Raw genomic sequence first — 23,532 nt, forward strand, 5'->3', positions numbered from 1 at the left:
CAGGAGCAGGAGTAGGCTATTTGACCATTCGAGTCTGCTTCACCATTCAATCCGATCATCGCTGATCCTCTTTCTCAACACCATACTCCAGTGCTATCCCATGCCCCTTGATGCCTTTCGGGTTCAGAAATCTATCCATTTCCTTCTTAAATATATTTAGTGACTTTGCCTCCACAGCTTTTTGTGGTAGAGAATTCCACAGATTCGCCATCCCAAGAACTTTCTCCTCAACACCATCCACGCTGGCCTATCCCATACCCTGAGGCTGTGAGCGCCTTGTTCTAGACACCCAAGAGTGTCTGAGTTTGGGCCTTTCAGCTACTGACTCTGAAAATTCTCTTTTTGAAGTGAGGATTTAATCTGTGTGTCTTCTCCAAACTCTCTCATCATTGGTTTGCCCATATAAGAAAGTATTGCAAGTATTATGGTGGGTATTTGCTTTTCACTTGAGGAGTAGTTTCTTGTTAAAACTCTTTCTCTCTGCTCAAAACCGCTTGGTTTTGATGTCTGTTCACAGCGAGTAACTTTGTTTTGTTGTTGTCACTCTACAATGGTAGAAGCATCAGATGGTAAGAGCAAATCAAACTTGGTTCTCAACCTCCTTTTTATAAACAGTATTGCCAGCAGGTTCTGGGTTGTCACCTGGGAAGCATTTCTGTCGGAAATGAAAGGTATTCCTTTATATTGACATAAAATCATAGTCAAAGGCCTGTACTCTCTGTTAACAAGATACAATATATTCTGTACAAGTAGTGACAAAAAATAAGGTGGCACACTGGTACAGTGGTTAGCAATGCTGCCTCACAGCACCAGGGACCCTAGTTCAATACCGGCCTAGGGTGACTGTCGGTGTGGAGTTTGCATGTTGTCCCTGTGTCTGTATGGGTTCCCTCCGGGTGCTCTGGTTTCCTCCCACAGTCCAAAGATGTGCAGGTTAGATGGATTAGCCATACTAAATTACCCCTTATTGTCCAGGGATGTGCAGGTTAGGTGGATTGGCCCTGATTAATGCGCAGGGTTATGGGGTTAGGATGGGGGAGTGGGCCTCGGTGGAGTGCTGTTTCAGAGGGTCAGTGTAGACTCGATGTGCCAAAATGGCCACCTCCTGCACCTATGGAATTTTATGAAGTGATGAATTCTCCTGACTCCAAATATTATACTCAAGGCTTCTTTTTTTTTGGAGCATAATTCTGTTCAGCGCTTGTTTTGCACTGAGTGCTGAATTTGGTGCTTTTTGAGTGCGATAGTGAGAGTTTGGTGACCGAGGGAGTGCTGAATTTGGTGTTTTTTGAGTGCGATAGTGAGAGTTCGGTGACCGAGGGAGTGCTGAATTTGGTGTTTTTTGAGTGCGATAGTGAGAGTTTGGTGACCGAGGGAGTTAGGTGAGGAGGGAGTAAGGTGCTCCTTTCATTTTGTTTCCGACATTTCCGCAAAGAGTGCGAAGAGAGCCAGGAGTTTACAGGAAGTGTAGCTGACTGGGAGCAGAGTCGGAGGGCGGAGATCTAGTTAGTCCACACAGCAGCTATATTCTGTAAGGTAAGAGGGGATGGAGGCTAGGCCAGTTACATGCTCCTCCTGTAGGATGTGGGTGGTGAGGGATACCACCGGTGTCCCCACTGACTATACCTGCGGGAAGTGCACCCAACTTCAGCTCCTCAAAGACCGTGTTAGGGAACTGGAGCTGAAGCTGGATGAACTTCGGATCATCCGGGAGGCAGAGGGGGTGATTGAGAAGAGTTACAGGGAGGTAACCACACCCAAGGTACAGGACAAGGATAGCTGGGTTACAGTCAGGGGGAAAAAAACAAACAGGCAGACAGTGCAGGGATCCCTCGTGGCCGTTCCCCTTCAAAACAAGTATACCGTTTTGGATGCTGTTGGGGGGGATGACCTACCGGGGGAAGGCCCTAGCGGCCAGGTCTCTGGCACTGAGTCTGGCTCTGGGGCTCAGAAGGGAAGGGGGGAGAATAGAAAAGCAATAGTTGTAGGAGATTCAATGGTTAGGGGAATAGATAGGAGATTCTGTGGTCGCGAGCGAGACTCCCAGAAGGTATGTTGCCTCCCGGGTGCCAGGGCCAGGGATGTCTCGGATCGTGTCTTCAGGATCCTTAAGGGGGAGGGGGAGCAGCCAGAAGTCGTGGTGCACATTGGTACCAACGACATAGGTAGGAAAAGGGGTGTGGAGGTAATAAACAAGTTTAGGGAGTTAGGCTGGAAGTTGAAAGCCAGGACAGACAGAGTTGTCATCTCTGGTTTGTTGCCGGTGCCACGTGATAGCGAGGCTAGGAATAGGGAGAGAGTGCAGTTGAACACGTGGCTGCAGGAATGGTGTAGGAGGGAGGGCTTCAGGTATTTGGATAATTGGAGCGCATTCTGGGGAAGGTGGGACCTGTACAAGCAGGACGGGTTGCATCTGAACCAGAGGGGCACCAATATCCTGGGAGGGAGGTTTGCTAGTACTCTTCGGGAGGGTTTAAACTAATTTGGCAGGGGAATGGGAACCGGATTTGTAGTCCAGCAACTAAGGTAGCCGATATTCAGGACGCCAAAGCATGTAATGAGGCAGTGGGGAAGGGAACACTGACAAAGGAGAGTATTTGCAGGCACGGAGATGGGTTGAAGTGTGTATACTTCAACGCAAGAAGCATCAGGAATAAGGTGGGTGAACTTAAGGCATGGATCGGTACTTGGGACTACGGTGTGGTGGCCATCACGGAAACGTGGATAGAAGAGGGGCAGAAATGGTTGTTGGAGGTCCCTGGTTATAGATGTTTCAATAAGATTAGGGAGGGTGGTAAAAGAGGTGGGGGGGTGGCATTATTAATTAGAGATAGTATAACAGCTGCAGAAAGGCAGTTCGAGGAGTATCACCCTATTGAGGTAGTATGGGTTGAAGTCAGAAATAGGAAAGGAGCAGTCACCTTGTTAGGAGTTTTCTATAGGCCCCCCATTAGTAGCAGAGATGTGGAGGAACAGATTGGGAAACAGATTTTGGAAAGGTGCAGAAGTCATAGGGTAGTAGTCATGGGCGACTTTAACTTCCCAAATATTGAGTGGAAACTCTTTAGATCAAATAGTTTGGATGGGGTGGTGTTTGTGCAGTGTGTCCAGGAAGCTTTTCTAACACAGTATGTAGATTGTCCGACCAGAGGAGGGGCAATATTGGATTTAGTACTGGGTAATGAACCAGGGCAAGTGGTAGATTTGTTAGTGGGGGAGCATTTTGGAGATAGTGACCACAATTCTGTGACTTTCACTTTAGTAATGGAGAGGGATAGGTACGTGCAACAGGGCAAGGTTTACAATTGGGGGAAGGGTAAATACGATGTTGTCAGACAAGAATTGAAGTGCATAAGTTGGGAACATAGGCTGGCAGGGAAGGATACAAGTGAAATGTGGAACTTGTTCAAGGAACAGGTGCTACGTGTCCTTGATATGTATGTCCCTGTCAGGCAGGGAAGAGATGGTCGAGTGAGGGAACCATGGTTGACAAGAGAGGTTGAATGTCTTGTTAAGAGGAAAAAGGTGACTTATGTAAGGCTGAGGAAACAAGGTTCAGACAGGGCATTGGAGGGATACAAGATAGCCAGGAGGGAACTGAAGAAAGGGATTAGGAGAGCTAAGAGAGGGCATGAACAATCTTTGGCAGGTAGGATCAAGGAAAACCCCAAGGCCTTTTACACATATGTGAGAAATATGAGAATGCCTAGAGCGAGGGTAGGTCCGATCAAGGACAGTAGCGGGAGATTGTGTATTGAGTCTGAAGAGATAGGAGAGGTCTTGAATGAGTACTTTTCTTCTGTATTTACAAATGAGAGGGGCGATATTGTTGGAGAGGACAGTGTGAAACAGATTGGTAAGCTCGAGGAAATACTTGTTAGGAAGGAAGATGTGTTGGGCATTTTGAAAAACTTGAGGATAGACAAGTCCCCCGGGCTTGACGGGATATATCCAAGGATTCTATGGGAAGCAAGAGATGAAATTGCAGAGCCGTTGGCAATTATCTTTTCGTCCTCACTGTCAACAGGGGTGGTACCAGGGGATTGGAGAGTGGCGAATGTCGTGCCCCTGTTCAAAAAAGGAACTAGGGATAACCCTGGGAATTACAGGCCAGTTAGTCTTACTTCGGTGGTAGGCAAAGTAATGGAAAGGGTACTGAAGGATAGGATTTCTGAGCATCTGGAAAGACACTGCTTGATTCGGGATAGTCAGCACGGATTTGTGAGGGGTAGGTCTTGCCTTACAAATCTTATTGAATTCTTTGAGGAGGTGACCAAGCATGTGGATGAAGGTAAAGCAGTGGATGTAGTGTACATGGATTTTAGTAAGGCATTTGATAAAGTTCCCCATGGTAGGCTTCTGCACAAAGTAAGGAGCCATGGGATAGTGGGAAATTTGGCCAGTTGGATAACGAACTGGCTAACCGATAGAAGTCAGAGAGTGGTGGTGGATGGCAAATATTCAGCCTGGATCCCCGTTACCAGTGGTGTACCGCAGGGATCAGTTCTGGGTCCTCTGCTGTTTGTGATTTTCATTAATGACTTGGATGAGGGAGTTGAAGGGTGGGTCAGTAAATTTGCAGACGATACGAAGATTGGTGGAGTTGTGGATAGTAAGGAGGGCTGTTGTCGGCTGCAAAGAGACATAGATAGGATGCAGAGCTGGGCTGAGAAGTGGCAGATGGAGTTTAACCCTGAAAAGTGTGAGGTTGTCCATTTTGGAAGGACAAATATGAATGCGGAATACAGGGTTAACGGTAGAGTTCTTGGCATTGTGGAGGAGCAGAGAGACCTTGGGGTCTATGTTCATACATCTTTGAAAGTTGCCACTCAAGTGGATAGAGCTGTGAAGAAGGCCTATGGTGTGCTCGCGTTCATTAACAGAGGGATTGAATTTAAGAGCCGTGAGGTGATGATGCAGCTGTACAAAACTTTGGTAAGGCCACATTTGGAGTACTGTGTACAGTTCTGGTCGCCTCATTTTAGGAAGGATGTGGAAGCTCTGGAAAAGGTGCAACGAAGATTTACCAGGATGTTGCCTGGAATGGAGAGTAGGTCTTACGAGGAAAGGTTGAGGGTGCTAGGCCTTTTCTCATTAGAGCGGAGAAGGATGAGGGGCGACTTGATAGAGGTTTATAAGATGATCAGGGGAATAGATAGAGTAGACAGTCAGAGACTTTTTCCCCAGGTGGAACACACCATTACAAGGGGACATAAATTTAAGGTGAAAGGTGGAAGATATAGGAGGGATATCAGAGGTAGGTTCTTTACCCAGAGGGTAGTGGGGGCATGGAATGCACTGCCTGTGGAAGTAGTTGAGTCGGAAACATTAGGGACCTTCAAGCAGCTGTTGGATAGGTACATGGATTACGGGAAAATGATATAGTGTAGATTTATTTGTTCTTAAGGGCAGCACGGTAGCATTGTGGATAGCACAATTGCTTCACAGATCCATGGTCCCAGGTTCGATTCCGGCTTGGATCATTGTCTGTGCGGAGTCTGCACGTCCTCCCCGTGTCTGCGTGGGTTTCCTCCGGGTGCTCCGGTTTCCTCCCACAGTCCAAAGATGTGCGGGTTAGGTGAATTGGCTAATGATAAATTGCCCTTAATGTCCAAATTGCCCTTGGTGTTGGGTGGAGGTGTTGGGTTTGGGTGGGGTGCTCTTTCCAGGAGCTGGTGCAGACTCAAAGGGCCAAATGGCCTCCTTCTGCACTGTAAATTCAATGATAATCTATGATTAATCTAGGACATAGGTTCGGCACAACACCGTGGGCCGAAGGGCCTGTTCTGTGCTGTATTTTCTTTGTTTTCTATGTTTGTCAATGTTCTCGAAGAGAAAGCTCTATTTAGCATGAGATGAGAGACATCTGCATCCCATAGGACGATGCATCACATGCGAGTTGTATTTTCAACTGAGGGCTGAAATGACTTCTGATTTTATCAACACATTCTTCAGTATATGTTCCTTCGCAGTCGTTTGTCCAAGTCCATTGTTGGTTCACACATAATAATGTATGACGTGGTTTTAATATAGTAGCGAGATTTGAAATAAATTTTCCATTGTAATTGATGAGCCCTAAAAATTTCTCAGTTGTGATACATTCTGTAGTCTTGGTGCATCTAAAATCACAGTCGCATCTTCAGTTCCTTGTGGAGTCCGTCCTTATCAATTACATGGCCGAGATAGCTCATTGATGATTGGAAAAAATTGTATTTTTCTCTCTTCACATGAAGATCGTGTCTTAAAAGACTTTACAATGTATCTTCTAAATTCTTTAAGTGTCCCAGTTCAGTGCTGCCGGTAATTAAAATGTTGTCCAAATAACATTGAATACCGTTGAAGCCACTAAGGATTTGGTTCATGGACTTGTGGGATAGGGCCGGTGCAGACATTGTTCCAAACAGCGGGCACTTGTACCTGAGCAGTTCTTTGTGTGTTTCAATTGTTAAAAGAGGTTGCGACTCAGCTGCTATCTTTATCTAAAGGTATGCATGGGAGAAATCTATTTTAATGAACTGTTGTCCACCCGACAATTCAGCAAATAGGTCTTCTTTTAATGATAAAGGATACTGATTGGCACACAACAATGGGTTGATCATTATTTTAAAGTCACCACAGATTCTCACTGAACCATCTGGCTTGATAACTGGAACAATTGGGGTTGCCCAATATCTCGCCATCGCTGTCTCAATTACTTCATCTTTGATCAATTTGTCAAATTCTACTGCGACTTTTGGTTTGATAACTTATGGCACAGTTCTTACGTTTAAGCAGTGCCTCGACTCCGGTGATTTCCCTGAAAGTGTTTTCAAATATTTTCTTTTACTTTTCTAAGAGTTTCTGTAATGTGTTCTTTCCATCAACCAATTGGTTCACAGCTTGCCAATTTAGTTTGATTTTATTCAACCACGCTCTTCCAAGAAGTGCAGGAAAATTTCCTTTTACCACAAGTAATGGCAATTTTTCAGCTTTCCATTCACTTCAATTTGAACCAAGATATAACCCTTCTCTGGAACCTCTGCTGTTGGTAAGTTCTCAAGATTATGTCAGACAGTTTTAATGGTATATCCCTGAGTCTTTGTTGATATAATTTTTCAGGGAGAGGTGACAGACTCCTGTACTACTTCCATTTTAATTTTATTCCCATTTAATTTCAGATCGACCCAAAATCTCTGTGTGATGCCTTGCATTGATAATACACCAAATTTTAATTCTTTGATTCCCGTAGACATCATGGGCTGGATTCTCCGTTTCAGCGGCAAAGTGTCAGCTGAAATGGAGAATTCCCGGGCGTTTTACGATGCCAAAATCGGCGAACCTCAATGAGTCCGGGACCGATGAGGGGCCAGCAACGGCACCGGGTAAAACCCCCGGCTCCCACGCCAAAAATGGCCGGAGGATAGCCAGGTCCGTGGCCGTGCATGCGCACGGTGATGAACTGCAGCGGTTGCGCCTTACAACATGGCGCCGGCCATGCGGGACCCGATCTGCCACATACAGCCCCACAGGACACGCCCTGGCCATGCCCCCCCTAACCCAGCCAGCGGCATGGTTGCCGGACGACTGTGGCGGCGCTGGACAGAGTCTGCGGCCCCACACCACGTTCCCGACCGCTCAGACCACACGTCAACCGCACGGATGGGAACTCGGCCCATCGGGGGCGGAGCATCGGGGGAGGGCCTTCCGATGACATGCCAATTCTATTCCAATGGCGTGCGGCGCGTGACGCAATTACATTATTTTGGAGGGAGGGAGACTCTCAAAGCACCCCAAATTTGGGCTTCAGAAGGGATTCTTCGCCTGATCGGCGATTATGATATCGGCGTCGGGCAACGGAGAATCCTGCTCCATGTCTTCCTGGGAATTTTCCTTCACTTTGTGATATTGTAGGCTCTTCTTGTGAATTTGGGTGCAATTTCGTTTTTAGCCAGCTTCAAGGTTTGAGGAGTGAGGACTTGGGCAGCACGGTAGCATTGTGGATAGCACAATTGCTTCACAGCTCCAGGGTCCCAGGTTCGATTCCGGCTTGGGTCACTGTCTGTGCGGAGTCTGCCCATCCTCCCCGTGTGTGCGTGGGTTTCCTCCGGGTGCTCTGGTGTCCTCCCACAGTCCAAAGATGTGCAGGTTAGGTGGATTGGCCATGATAAATTGCCCTTAGTGTCCAAAATTGCCCTTAGTGTCGGGTGGGATTACTGGGTTATGGGGATCGGGTGGAGGTGTTGATCTTGGGAAGGGTGCTCTTTCCAAGAGCCGGTGCAGTCTCGATGGGCTGACTGACCTCCTTCTGCTCTGTAAATTCTATGTTAATTTGGTCTGGCCCAGCACGCCTTTGTTAAGTTTTTTTTATTCGTTCATGGGATGTTGGTGTCGCTGGCTAGGCCAGCATTTATTGCCCATCCCTAATTCCCCAGAACATTAAGCTGGGTCTCTGGATTATTAGTCCAGCAACAATAAGCCATTGCCTTCCTCATGTGACCTTTCTTGCCACAGTTAAGACATTTGCTCTCTCAACACCAACATTCCTCCGCAGATTGCCCCACCTGGGCACACCTATTGCATGCTTGCATGTTGAGAAAACTTCTTTTCTCTGGATTCATCTTGTTTAGTATGCCGCCAGCTCTAATTTGGGAAGCTTCTTTTCCTGCCGACTCCATAGACACTGCTATTTCAGTTGCAAACTTGGGTGTTGGAAAGCTTTCTGTCAGCAATTGTCTCTGGATTGTCTCATTTTACATCTACACACAAGTATGTCTCACAGTGTGTCCTCAAGGGTCGACCCAAACTCACAATTCTTGGCTAGTTTCCGTAATACTGCAACAAACAGGAATATTTCATCCTCCTCTTGACGACATTGATGAAATCTGAATCTCTCTGCTATGATTACTGGTTTGGGTGAGACGCGTTTTTCATTAATTTGTTAAATCCTTGTAAGTTATTGTGCTGGGCTTTGCAGGGTGGGTAAGGCTTTGTCATTGGGTGAAGGTTTTATGTCCCATTATACTCAAGGAGGTCGCTACTTTAATTTCATCCGGTATCCTGTTTGCAGCAAGTTAGTGCTGGAATCACTCTTTATAGGAACTCCATGATTCCACATTCCTATCAAACCTTTCTATAGCACCTCGTATTTCCACCATTGCAGTGACAAGTTCTTCAGTTGCAGTGCATTCGTTAACTTTTCCTCCCCTCTAATTGCTTTCACTTCCAGTTTCATTTGTACTTGTTTTTTTGTTTCTTTAAAAAATGTATTTTCGGGCAGCATGGTGGCGCAGTGGATTAGCACTGCGACCTCATGGCGCCGAGGTTCCAGGTTCGATCCCGGCTCTTGGTCACTGTCCGTGTGGAGTTTGCACATTCTCCCGTGTCTGCGTGGGTTTCGCCCCTACAACCCAAAAGATGTGCAAGCTAGGTGGATTGGCCACGCTAAATTGCCTCTTAATTGGAAATAAATTGAACTGGGTATTCTAAATTTTAAAAAAAAATAGAGTATTTTCTTGGCTGGACTGCGACCTGAAGAAAATATTTTTTTGCAAACACCAATCTGTTTTAAAATCAGAAGATTTCAGCTGTAATTCTGTTTGATCTTGGTTACTATTGCTGTCTTTTCCCTTTTTGGGCGGTTGCTTTTATCAAAAGCAGGATCTGGCACGACAACCCTCCACGTGCGAAGACGCGCAGCTGGAAAAATTCCCCAGCTTCAAAAATAGCTCTTTTTCTTTACAGTCAACCCCCTTATTTCCTGGCCCTCTCTGCTCGTTTTCCAGGAGGGTTTTTATTTCTTTCGCCCACCGATTGTGCAAATCGACCCGCACCCAGTTGATGCTCAGGCTGAAAAATGTTTCTCTTTTCCCGCCTCCGATTCGCTGAACCCTCCCGTGTTGCAGTCGCCTAGAAAAAGTTTAAGAAAGGTCCTGGGTCCTTTACATTACCTCTAAAATTAACATCCATTCTTAGCAAGGCTAAAATCCCTCAGCGGAATTCTCCGTCGGCGGGATCCTCCGGTCCGCCGGCAGCACACTCACGCCCGCGGGTTTCCCAACTGTGTGGGGGAGGCACAATTGGAAACCCCATTGGCCGGGTGTGGAAACAGAGACTCCCACTGCCGGCGGGAGCGCACCATGCTGGAAAATGCAGCTGGTGGACCAGAGAATCATGCCCCCTGTTCCTGTGTTGCCTTTTCTTTTCCTCTGTCTTTTTGCTATGGCTCTGTTACAATTATGGCAATCAGTGGGTTTGCCCTTCTTTCTTTTGATATCTATGTTCTAATGCTTAGAGTCGCCAGGTATCGAATGATACCACCACAAGGTTCAACCGGCTATCGATCAAAGAGCCAAACACCAGTTAGTTAGTTCAAGGTCAAGGGTACTTTATTTACACACAATTAGTCATGCAACATAAACACTACTAGTTAACTACACCTATCGACTAAGACAACCTGTACTTAACTTCGGGCACCCGGCTTAGGTCAGAGAAACAGTGGCCGCTGTTCGATTCTGGATCTATCGAGTTTGAAGGAGTAACTGCTGCTCAGCTGGGCTCATCCGTCTGGTAGCGAGCGTTGAACTTGGACTTGCTTCTGGTGTTGCTGCAATTGGAGATGGTCGTGACCGGGCACCAGGTCCAAGAGAGGACGAACATATAGCGAACTCTTCTTCTTATACTTGGAGGTTTTCGTGCTCTTTTGGGTGGTCCTTCAGTTTGGGCCCCACTAATTGGGTGATCCCTGATCACGCCGTTCGATTCCTAACCAATAAGTGGGCAGGGATCTGGATGGCTGGGCGTGTCCCAAGCGGTCACTGACCCCGTTGTTTACACGTCCCCTGAACAGGGGGTGGCGCCGAAATGTCTGGGACTGTACCGGTCTCTCGAGTACCAGTCCTTTGTTCTGGTGGAGATGGGCCATCCAATGCTAATTGACCCATCAAAATGCTAATTGTTTGGAGTTTCGATACCGTCTAGACTCCTTGGTTGTAAATATACATTTTCAGGCTCTGAGCCTGCCTGAGTCTTGGCTTGTCCATTTTACCCGCTAGGCTTTGCGAGTTTCTCTGTCCCTAGTTGTAAGTGGCCATCCCAGATGGCTACACCTGACCGGCCAGTTTTAGCTCATATTTGTGGATGATGGAGTGGTTTCCTGAAAACCGATCTTCGCCTCGAGGTTCGGATCTTGGTTGTTTTCTTTTTATTGATGACCATTTCACTGGAAACACATCCTTGTCACCAGCTATGATTTTTAATGCTGCTAGGTTTGTGGGGGTTTACTTACAGTATAAACAAAGGATAACCAGGTTGCCACAGTTTACTTAACCAGTAGTCAGAGTTTATTGCAGAAGTGTCGCTTGTTCACAGTTTAAGATGTAAGAGAGGGAAATCTCCCAAGTGCCTCTGATGATGGCACCATGTGCACTTGTGACACACTGCAAAGAAGGGTATATCGCCTTCAATTCCTCCTTCTCGCTGGACTCTTGGTTCCTTCACATTTCATGAACGAATAAAAAATAACTCAAAATGATTGATTTATTATAAAGCCAATTTTAAAAAAAAAACAAGTTCAAAGGACTAGCTAACACAAAATTGCACTTTGGAAGTATCGTTATATAGGGTACACTTGGAATATTGTGTTCATTTCTGGTTGTCACACTACCAGGAGGCTTTCAGAGGTTACAGAAGAGGTTTCTGAGGATGTTGCCTGGTCTGGAGGGTGTTAGCTATGAGGAGAGGTTAGATAAACTCTGTTTGTTCTCACTGGAAAGATGGAGGTTGAGGGGCAACCTGATAGAAGTCTACAAAATCATGAGGGGGCATGGACAGAGTGGGTAGTCTGAAGCAATTTCCCAGGGTGGAAGAGTCAATTACTAGGGACATAAGTTTAAGGTGTGAGGGGCAAAGTTTAAAGGAGATGTGCGAGGGAAGGTGTTTTGGGCAGCATGGTAGCACAGTGGTTAGCACTGTTGCTTCACAGCTCCAGGGTTCCAGGTTCGATTCCCGGCTTGGGTCACTGTCTGTGCGGAGTCTGCACATCCTCCCCGTGTCTGCGTGGGTTTCCTCCGGGTGCTCCAGTTTCCTCTCACAGTCCAAAGATGTGCAGGTTAGGTGGATTGGCCATGCTAAATTGCTCTTAGTGTCCAAAGTGCCCCACTGACTGCCCACCTTTACCCTGGTTCTGCAGAGTGACACCGGCCATATGGGCACAATGACCTCCTTATGCACTGTAAATTCTATGATTCTATGATTCTACACAGAGCGTAGTTGGTGCCTGGTGGGTGCCAGGAACTCACTGCTGGAAGAGGTGGTGGAAGCAGGCACGATAGTGACATTTGAAAACCGCTTATTGTCACAAGTAGGCTTCAAATGAAGTTACTGTGAAAAGCCCCTAGTTGCCACATTCCGGCACCTGTTCGGGGAGGTTGGTATGGGAATTGAAGGGACACCTTGACAAATACATGAATAGCATGGCAATAGAGGGTTAGCGATTGGGTGGAGAATCGCTTTTGGCGCCAAAATCGTGGCGGACACTGGGTTCATGCCAAATCGCTATTCTCCGTGCCTCAGCAGCGGCGTCCAGTGAATACGGTTTGCATATCATTAGTGGGCCTGGCCCATTATTCTCTGGGGACTCCGCAATTCTCCGCTTCCTAGGTGTGGGGAACTCACAGTGACAAGGCTCATTTGTGCTTTTAAAAATCGAGAAACAGGCGCCGTGGCTGCTGAGGGAGAGAGGAGGTCGGGGACAGAGAAGTGCGACTGTGGGCTACTGGTCCTGACACTAGCCGGGCTGGCTGGGATGGGGGGCCTCTGCAAAGGCCGAGAGGGGGGCTGACGGCGGGGGCAGGCCTTGGGGCCTGGGTGACTCCCGACGGTACTGGGGCAGTGTCCAGGCACTGTCGCCTTTACCATTGCCTGAAGGCAGCCACTTTGCTGCACATCCCACTGACTGCCCACCTTGGGCAGAGTGACACAGGCCATATGGGTGCCCCACCCTACCATCCTGCACCCCAGCCCCACTCTCCACTCCACCACCCCCACACCGTCTGCCATGCCAACCCCCCCCCACCAAACTGGCTGCCCCCATCAGCGGGTCATCACGTGGCCCGCCCATGGTCAACGGTCACATCAGCCCCTACAGGGGGGCACTGAATGTGGGCCGCAGAGCGTACCACTGGCATGGACAGCAACAGCTGGTGGTACCCATTGCAGCAGAGATGGCACTAGGGCTGAGGCACCCATTGTGTTGCGCACCTACAGGGTCAGGGTGCGGGGTTGGGGGGGGCTTATGCAGGGGCAGGGGCTGCAGTGCCAACCGGGGCCACCATGTAGACTGTTGGACCTGGTTGGGCACAGAGGTATGTATGTTAACAATTCGGCCTTTCACCCCTGCCGACAATGGATATTGGAATTCAACCAGAAATAGTGGCCTTCCTGGGGGATGCCCTGCGGCTGTACGAGCTGGAGCTGCTCGAGGAGGGGGAAGCTGCAGCAGCGGAGCCTGCCCCAGAGGAACGGGAGGCGACCGATGAAGATGCAGAGCCGGCCGCCCAGCAGGTCAACGAGGAGGAGGTGCTAAGCACGGCTCGTGTGTACCGGCAATGCACGTCTTTCGAGGAACTGCCGGACTGTCAAGGTGACGGTCGCCCTGAATCTTTATCCCACGGGGCACCGAGGCACTGAGTGGGGAACTGTTCAGGATCTCACAGAGCTCAGTGCACAGGTTCATCCACGGCGTCACGGCGGCCCTATATGCCCAGTCGGCCCGATACCCGGGCAGTGTGCATGACGCCTTAATCCTGGCACACTCACTGGTTCCCAGCCCCTTCGAGGTGCCCTCAACCCTTTTCTGGGGGGTTGTCCCTGGGCAACAGGGGCTATCCACTGCGGTCATAGCTGATGACGCCATCAGGAGGCCACGGACCGAGGCGGAGACCCAGTACAATTACGCCTATACTGCGACCAGGGGCATGATCGAGCAGTGCTTCGGCATCCTGAAGATGCGGTTGAAGTGCCTGGACCACAGTGGGTCACCCACATCGTGGTGGCCTGCTGCGTCCTCCACAACATCGCGTAGCAGGGTCATGTTGGCTGAGGAGGAAGAATACAGGCCTTGACCGATGTGGAGGATGTGAGGGAGGGTGAGAATAGACAGGACATGGGGCCCGGTCAGGCACAGGAGGCCACGCAACATGTGCGCCAGGACCAAGACGCATGAGACGCTCTGATCACCTCCAGGTTCACCGACAGGCGGGGGATGGGAAACTGGCCAGAGGCACGGACACCGCATCCCCCCCCCCCCCCCCCTCACCTAGTACATATCTGATGCACTACGGGTTGTGGGTCCTATAGCGGGTCTGGTCCATGGGATGTCAATGATGGCAACCCACTCTGCAATGAGCTCTGGTGCTCCACATCATTGGACAAGCTCTGATTCCTGCCCACGGTAGCACTTTCCACCTTCTACCTCGGTGGTCCCTGCATGCGAGCTGGCCATCCATCACATGGTCACATCAATCCCTTGGTGTGGCGGAGGTGGGGATAGTGGGGGGTGGGGACAGTAGGGGGGGTGGGGTGGGACACCAGAGCAGTGAGCACTGGCTGAATTGTGGTGCCTGAGCCAAGCCCACCCCAAACATCTGCCCATTCCCCCCATCCTTGCGCCCCCTCTGCGGGCCATCCCAGACCAGCCCACCTCTTACACCCTTCTGGCAGAGCACCGAGACAGTTTGTAACATGTATTTAATCACAGGTATTTAATGTGAGAACATATATACAGATTTATGCTCTACCCTCTAACGCTAAACCGTGCCCTGCTCCCTTGCCAACTTAACTTGTGTCTACTTTACTTGCCTTACGTGTCCTAACGTGGTGGATCCCCAAATGTTACATCAGGAGTGGAGGCGGCCTGCTGTGATTCCCGCCCTGTGACCACCCGTGTGGTGTTAGCCTGTGTGGTCAGCACCACCTCCTGCTCCTGCACATGGCTGGACTCCTCCACCTGCAGGTGCTGGATGCTTGATGGCAACCGCTCATGTTGTCCCTGGCTCTGTGACTGCATCTCCACATTCGATGGGACTGTCCGTTCCAGAGGCCCGAGACCCGCCTGGACAGCAGCTAGTCGGCCCACCTTCCGTTCTTCCGGCCCCTCGGGAGTTCCTACCTCCATTTGCTGTACCATGGGTGTGTCGTGCTCACCAGAGAGTGCCCCAGGAGCCCCTTCACTAACGTGCATTGCCGAGGTAAGTGTCTCTGGGATGGTAGGGGGTGTTGGAGGCAGCTGGGATGGGAAATCAGTGCCATTCCGGACTCGTGCTCCGGGGTGTCTTGGGTCTCGGATCGATGGCTCACGTCCGTGTCGGTGGCATCGGCACTGGTCGGCACCTGGGGTTCTGACTGCAGCTGTGGCTAGAGTCGGGCGTGGGGGACACCAGAAGGCTCTGCCCATAACCAGTAGGTCCTGCAAGACACAAGACAAGACGCATGATTAGACCGCGGGCCGGGGGGGAGTGAGGGTGGTGTGGGGGTGGTGGGGAGGGTGGTGGTGGGTGTGAGGGTTGTTATGGGTATGGTAGTGGTGGTGGAGCGCGGATATCAGGGTGGTGTGGGGGTGGTGTTGAGGGGGGGGGTTGACACATGTATCACGGGGAACCGCAACTCAGCGATGTCTCACTTCCTGGCCCGGTGCTGACCTCCACCTCGGCGACTGACCTTTCCTCGGCGACTGTCCTTTCCTCGGTGACTGTCCTTTCCTCGGGCCCACCAACCACGTGCACTGCCCGGTCCCCCTCCAGTCTTTACCCGCTCCGGCGGCTATGGGTGGCCTTCTCCTGAGGGGGACACAGAAAATGCACAATGTTCAGCAGTCCAACGACACATGCAGCTCAGGGGATGGGTAGCTCCATCACCTCCATACTCCCAAAAAGCCTTGATTCACTGCAATTCGCATACCGCCGCAACTGGTCCACTGCACACGCCATCTCCCTGTCCCTACACTCATCCGCGAGCATCTCAATAACAAGGACTTCTACATCAGACTCCTATTTATTGACTACAGCTCCGCCTTCAACAGCATAATCCCAGCCAAGCTCATATCAAAGGTCCAAAACCTAGGACTTGGCTCCTCACTCTGCAATTGGATCCTCGACTTTCTGGCCCACAGACCACTATCAGTAGGAATAAAGAACAACACCTCCTCCACAATAATCTTCAATACCGGGGCCCCTATAAGGCTGCGTATTTAGCCTCCTACAACACTCCCTGTACACACATGACTGCATCGCAAAATTTGGTTCCAACTCCATCAACAAATTTACTGACGATACGACCTTGGTGGGCCGGATCTCAAATAACGACGAGTCAGAATACAGGAGGCAGCTAGAGAACCTAGTGGAGTGGTGCAGCGACAACAATCTCTCCCTCAATGCCAGCAAAACTAAAGAGCTGGTCATTGGCTTCAGGAAGCAAAGTACTGTACACACCCCTGTCAGCATCAATGGGGCCGAGGTGGAGATGGTTAGCAGTTTCAAATTCCTAGGGGTGCACATCTCCAAAAATCTGTCCTGGTCCACCCACGTCAACGCTACCACCAAGAAAGCAAACAGCGCCTATACGTCCTCAGGAAACTAAGGAAATTTGGCATGTCCACATTAACTCTTACCAACTTTTACAGATGCATCATAGAACGCATCCTATCAGGCTGCATCACAGCCTGGTATGGCAACTGCTCGGTCCAGGACCGCAAGAAACTTCAGAGAGTCGTGAACACAGCCCAGTCCATCACACAAACCTGCCTCCCATCCATTGACTCCATCTACACCTCCCACTGCCTGGGGAAAGTGGGCAGCATAATCAAAGACCCCTCCGACCCGGCTTGCTCACTCTTCCAACTTCCATCGGGCAGGAGATACAGAAGTCTGAGAACACGCACGAACAGACTCAAAAACAGCTTCTTCCCCACTGTCACCTGACTCCTAAATGACCCTCTTATGGACTGACCTCATTAACACTACACACTGTATGCTTCATCAGATGCCGGTGCTTATGTAGTTACATTGTATACTTTGTGTTGTCCTATATGTATTTTCTTTTATTCCCTTTTCTTCCTGTGTAATTAATGATCTGTTGAGCTGCTCGCAGAAAAATACTTTTCACTGTACCTCGGTACACGTGACAATAAACAAATCCAATCCAATCATCCTGCCCACCCTGAGGAGGTTGTGCAGTTTCTTACGGCACTGCTGGCCGGTCCGGACGATGTTGCTGATGGCGCTGTTGGCCTCTACCACCTGGGCCCAAGCACGGCGAAAGGCGGCGGCTAGCAGCTTCCTTCCCGAGGCAGGATACAGGGTCGCCCGCCACTCCTCCACGGTGTCCAGCAAGGTTTTGAGTTCGGCGTCAGTAAAACAGAATGCCACTCTCCTCGCTGCCATCTTATTGGTTGGGATGGTGTGTGTGGGGAGTGAGGTGTGTATATGCGGCTGCAGCTTGTCAGCCTCCTGAGTGTCAATCGCAAACCCGGCGAATCCGGCACCATTTCACATTGGAATCGATTGTGTTCCTGTGGCGCCAGTGCTAGCCCCTCAGCAATTGAATCAGTCCAGATGCGGCGCCAGTTTTGCTGGCGTAGAACTCCACGAATCCTGTCCCAGCGTCAACACTTAATCTCAGGAACGGAGAGCTCCGGTGATGAACTTTCCCTTTCCTTTAAAAAAAAGTTTTAGGTCAGCATCCAAGAGTCCACATAATGCAATGTCTTTTCATAATTGAAAAGAAGCATCCAAATCATGGAGAAATAGTTTCCCCAACAATATTTTCTTCAAAACAATTCATTGCTTGTAAAATTGTGCATTATATTTCTAATTTCTATATTTCCAAGTGAATGGCGGAAGGTGTGTGATGCACGATCAGTTGGGACGTTGTAGGTTAAAGTGAAAAGGATGTAGGTTGGCCTGATTCTGGCGTCTGGACATGTGCACTATTGAAATTCGACTCCCACTCCTCTGAGGCAGGCTGCATTCCCATGGATTCCGGTAACTTGAAATGGTGGCCTGAGGTGGAATTGTAGCAGGAAGTCGGCATGAATACCTCCTGCCATTTTTATCTTCATCTGCCAAATTCTCTCTTTAAGGTGTGCGATCAAACCCATGATAGGATAGAGGGAACATGGTTGGCAGAAGGAGTAAACTGGATTAGACGAGAGATCTCATATAATATGAATGATGCACGATCAATTGGACAAAGACGAGAGTTGAATACAACTGAGGCTTTATTGCTCTAAGATGTGTGGCCTCCCCCAGCAGCTGGTGAAATGGCTGCTGCACGGAGGACACACATATTTATACTCCGCCTACTGGGCGGAGCCAGCAGGCAGGGACTACCGCCGTACCTGTAGTACAGGTCCTACCGTACATCACCTAATATAGGTGCAACTGTGGTTTACCACAATGAAGCCAAGAATAAATGTTCTTTGACTGAAATCTGTACTCACAATTTATGGACACAAACCATTGCTGTTTATGCACTGAACATTGGATATTATTACAGATACTCACATTATAAGTTTGGTAATAATTTCATTATAATAGCAGTTTTATTTCATTATTTGCCAGTTGGTAGTTCTTTTGTCTTGGACTCAGAAGATCTTGGGTTCTTTGCACTCTAGAAATTTGACCGCAAAGTTTAGGCTAACACTCCTGGTGGTATACTGAGGGAGTGCTGCACTGTTGGTGGTGTGATCTTTCAGATGAGAGGTTAAATCCAAGGCCCGTTCTGTCCTCTGTCAAATATCCCATGGCACTATTATGAAGTAGAGCAGGTGACTTCTCACCATTTTCAACCTACATGACTAAAATCAGTTGATCTAATGGCCACATTGCTATTTAAAGGACATTGCAACGTGCAAGTTGGTTGCTGTGCTTCTGACAATACAAGAATGAGTATTCTTAGAAAAGTACTTCATTGACTGTAAAACTCGTTGAAACATCCTGAGTTGGTGAAATAAGTTTTAAAGTATGTTTTTATTTAGTTGGGTCGTGGATGGAGAGGTGGATTCTTGGTATTGTTTAATCTGTTGGCTCCAGTGACAGAATTTTACATTTCCCCGACCGGCAGGTTTGTGGTCAGGATGTGACTGCAAAATCTCTCGGATATCCTTCCCGCCCATCCTCTCCCACCTCTCCACAATTTTATGCTTGGACGTGCGAGGGCGTGCCTGGCTGCCCTTCACCCAACTTGAGGCCCCTAAGGAGTCAATCATTGACCACTTAAGGGCAGTTTCCCATTCAGCTTAAATTTTCAGGATGGTGGGGGCAGCACGGTGGCACAGTGGTTCGCTCTGCTGCTTCACGGCACCGAGGTCCCTGGTTTGATCCCGGCTCTGGGTCACTGTCCGTGTGGAGTTTACACATTCTCCCCGTGTTTGCGTGGATTTTGCCCCCACAACCCAAAGATGTGCAGGGTAGGTGGATTGGCCACGCTAAATTGCCCCTTAATTCTAAAAAATGAATTGGGTACTCTAAATTTTTCTTCTTTTAAATTTCCAGATGATGGGAGATGTTCAGAGTTCTGTATGGGGATCCCGGAAATGAACCGTGTTCATGCTTCAGGCGGGAACGGGATTGGGGACACATCCATCAGCAAGCTCCAATTAATGCTTGGTGGAGTATTAAATGGCTGTGGGAAGTTAATTTTGAACAGTATAAAATTAATTTTTATGGGATGTGGGCTTCCCTGGCGAAGCCAGCATTTGTTGCCAAACCTGTCCTTGAGAAGGGGGTGGTGAGCTGCCTTCTTGAACCGCTGCAGTCCATGTGGTGTAGGTACACCCACAGTGCTGTTAGGAAGAGAGTTCCAAGACAGTGAAGGAAGGGCGATATATTTCCAAGTCAGGATGGTGAGTGACTTGGAGGGAAACTTCCAGGGGGATGTACACCATCAACTCCTCAGATGGCAAGTGGGAAAACCCGTCATCCTAAAATTCCTGACCCGGGATATTTTGGTTTGGTGTCATTGACTTCCTTTGGATGTATACTGGCAATTTGAATCTCCAATTGTAAGAGTATGCCAGCTGTTAATCCTTTAATCCAGTGTTTTTCAAACTTTTTTTTCCCGCAACCCACTTTCGCCAACTGGCTGACCTTTGGGACCAACACCGGCCAACCTTCGCAACAAGCCATGTTTGCTTATCTTTAGTGCGACAGGTGAGCTTGCTTGGTCCTCACGATCTCACTCCAGTCAGGTTCTCAGGAGAGAGGGCAATGCGCATATCAGGTGCAGAGTTCAGCCGGTTCCTTTGTACTGTCTTCATCATTGTGAGGACGGAAATTCCAACCTCACACATGTCGATCACTGTGAAGGGCAATAGCAACAAAATACTTGTTTTACTCAGCACTGGATACTTCTTGGAGACGCTCCTCCAGAATGCTGACAGCCTCATGGACTTGGGCCGTGTTTTTAATGTGCTGTCACAGATGGGGCGCAGACGTTCAGTCTCTTTAGCCTCTTATGAGTCAGCTGTAAGTTCATAATTGACTCTGGGATCTCAAACACAAAAGGATTTTTCACCCACCTCTTTCAAAATCTGAAACTTCTCCTCTGGAAAGTAGTGACACAAACTGATGATAGTGCACCCTGATGTGACTGAACAAGATTTGTCAGTCTATTGACAGATCCCTTACTAACATTGTTTTCTTTGATGTGTCATAGCAGTATGGGGAACACGTAGTAGTTTTGGCTTTGCACTCGCACTTGCCAAACTTTCAATGACATTTGGAAAGCTTCAATTTCTTCACAGTGCCAAAAGTAATCATCATCCTTCCCTTGCAATTTGAGGTTCAGTTCACTTTGAATTGAAAAGATGCCCGCAAGGTATCCAAGTTTCATCACCAAACGGATCAGTGAGAGGGGCCGATTTCTCAAGGTGCAAAGTGTGGACTTCATACCTCAGTTCATAAACTCGGACAAACACCCAACCCCTTGACAGATAATGTACCTCTGTGTGGAACAATAAATGTGTGTCCTCAGCCGCCATATTGGTACACAGTGCCTCAAAAAGCCTGGTATTAAGTGCGCTGTGTTTAATAATATTCGCAATTTGCACAATCTGAAATGTCTGTACTTTCATCCAGTTGTATTGAGAACTCCTGTGCTGACATTAAACGAGAAATAAGCTGGGCTTCTAAATTCTCAGCAATATCAAAAATTCGGCAAACCACCGTGTTACCACCAAGTGGGATGCATTTTAGTTCTTCAGCTGACCTCTCATCCAGGACTGTATGAACCACGTCTATGGCTGCAAGGAGAATTCATTTCACTGCTACAGTGTGGGGCATTTTTGCTTTTGCTACATGGGCCGGGATTCTCCCCTACCCGGTGGGGCGGGGGGTCCCGGCGGGATGGAGTGACGTCATCCCCGCGCATGCGCAGGGGGGGGGGTCACTTCCGCATCGGCCATTGCGGAGGCTATGGCCGAGGAAGGAGGAAAAGAGTGCCCCCATGGCACAGGCACGCCAGCGTATCGGTGGGCCCCAATCGCGGGCCAGGCCACCGTGGGGGCATCCCCCGGGGCCAGATTTCCCCGTGCCCCCCCCAGGACCCCGGAGCCCGCCGTCGTCGCCAGTCCCGCTGGTAAGGTAGGTGGTTTGATTCACGCAGGCGGGACTGGCATGACAGCAGCCGGACTTTGGCCCATCACGGGCCGGAGAATCGCCGGGGGGGGGGCCCGCCGACCGGCGCGGCGCGATTCCTGCCCCCGACAAATTTCCGTCAGAGAATTCGGCGGCTGGCAGGGGCGGGTTTCACGCTGCCCCCAGGTGATTCTCCGACCCAGCGGGGGGGGTCGGATTGATGCTAGTTGTGCTTTGTCATTCAATGTAACATTTTTGCGAAGGATTCAGCTGACAATTAAGTTCTCACTGCACCCTTTGAAAAAAATTAAGAGGTTTGTCCTTGAACATGCTTAGTCTTCAAATGTCTTTGATGTTTTGAGGGTTTTAAACTTTCATTTGCCAGTACTTCCCTGCAAGTAACACACATGGGCTTTGCATCCTGATTTGCACTGGGACAAATTAACAACGCCACACCTCAAGAAATCATCTTTACACCACTTTGTTTCTGATTTCAATTTCTTCTCAGTAGTTCACCAGATTCCCTGGAGCTCTGTATACAGATCACACTAGCACTGCTTTTTCCTGCTGTGGACTCTCTTGAGACGCTCACACTGGCACTACTTTGCCCTGCCATGGACTCTCGTGACCAGCTCTCTCCAACAGATTCAGTTGTGAGATCCTGGCCTGTTTGTGTCTCTGGCCCTCTCTTCCTTATAACAAAACAATCCATCTTCTGTTCTTCACAGACTTTGCATGCTCGCAGATAGAAAATGGAAGAATCTCTCCTCTGTCATTTCGAGCCAAAAGCATGGACATGCGTGACATCAATGTTTATGCCAAGCACGCAACCTGCTTTCTGCCACCACATCTAGCGGAAGACTGCATAGTTCGCATTTAAAATCCCGTCACCGCCAGAATTCTCAACCTAAAAGCTGATTGCGGCCATTGGGTGCTTCTTCCCTCATTGGGAACGTCATGACCGATCGCTCCGCGACCCTCCCGACTCGTGCCCATGACCCACCTGTGGATCGCGACCCACAGTTTGAACAACCCTGCTTTAATCATGCATTCACTCTGATGCATTCACTCTGATGCATGCAGTGTTGTAGTGTTTGATTTACAATTATCCTGGAATTGGGAGTGTTTAGATTTTAGTATTAACCTGATTCTGGACCTGGCTAAATTGCTGGCATGTGCTCCAGTCACTTTGTCGATGCTGTGGCTGTTCTGTTCGTTTGTAGATTAGTGGGATCAAAGATTATTTGTAGACTGAGGTGGAACCATACTTTCAACTTGTTTTGTCTTATCTTGTCTATAATATGCCCGTGCAGTGTAATTATTTCATAACCTTTTAAACCTTCCTCATCTGAAGCAAAATTCAGCTGTCATGTTGCTAGGAATCCACATTTCTATTTAATAAGGGGATTAACTCAATTTAGCAAAGCACTTATTGCAGAGATTGGGTTCCAAAGTACTGTTGTAATTAAGTACTTTTAAGCAACATGCTCCCCTTGGGACCATTTGCAGTTCGAGGACTTGTGCACAATTGAGTCAAAAAGCAAGCAAAACCATTGTAAGATGTCTGTGCCGAGATGGTGGAAAACTGCTTCACTGATAAGAAAGGTTCACTCACCTCAAGACCCAAATTACAGAGTTGGAAATAGGATGTGTGAGAGTCAGATGAAACCTTTTCACCAAAAGATAAAGAACAGTAGAATACTGTATTAGGGGAAGAAGTGGACAAATTTAAGGGACGCTTGGTAGTAAGCGGGAGACTGCTAGAAGATAAGTGGGACTGATCAATGAGATAAAGGCCAGGCTTGATTGATCCAACCCAATTATTTGCCAATGACTCTTCTTAGTCTAATTTTCTAGTTCTGCTCCTCAATGTCACTCTGTAGAAGATGACATTGGTGAGGTTACTGTTCATCTTGTGTCGTTT

At 48.7% G+C, this 23,532-nt stretch overlaps 1 protein-coding gene across 1 annotated transcript in view; it reads left to right on the plus strand.

Moving 5' to 3' along the window:
• The window catches only part of LOC140411419 (uncharacterized), a 373,458-nt gene that overhangs the window by 22,013 nt on the left and 327,913 nt on the right, over window positions 1-23,532 (plus strand). The window lies entirely within an intron of this gene.

Source organism: Scyliorhinus torazame, chromosome 4 (genome assembly GCF_047496885.1).
Source record: "Scyliorhinus torazame isolate Kashiwa2021f chromosome 4, sScyTor2.1, whole genome shotgun sequence".
Classification (NCBI taxonomy): Eukaryota; Metazoa; Chordata; class Chondrichthyes; order Carcharhiniformes; family Scyliorhinidae; genus Scyliorhinus; species Scyliorhinus torazame.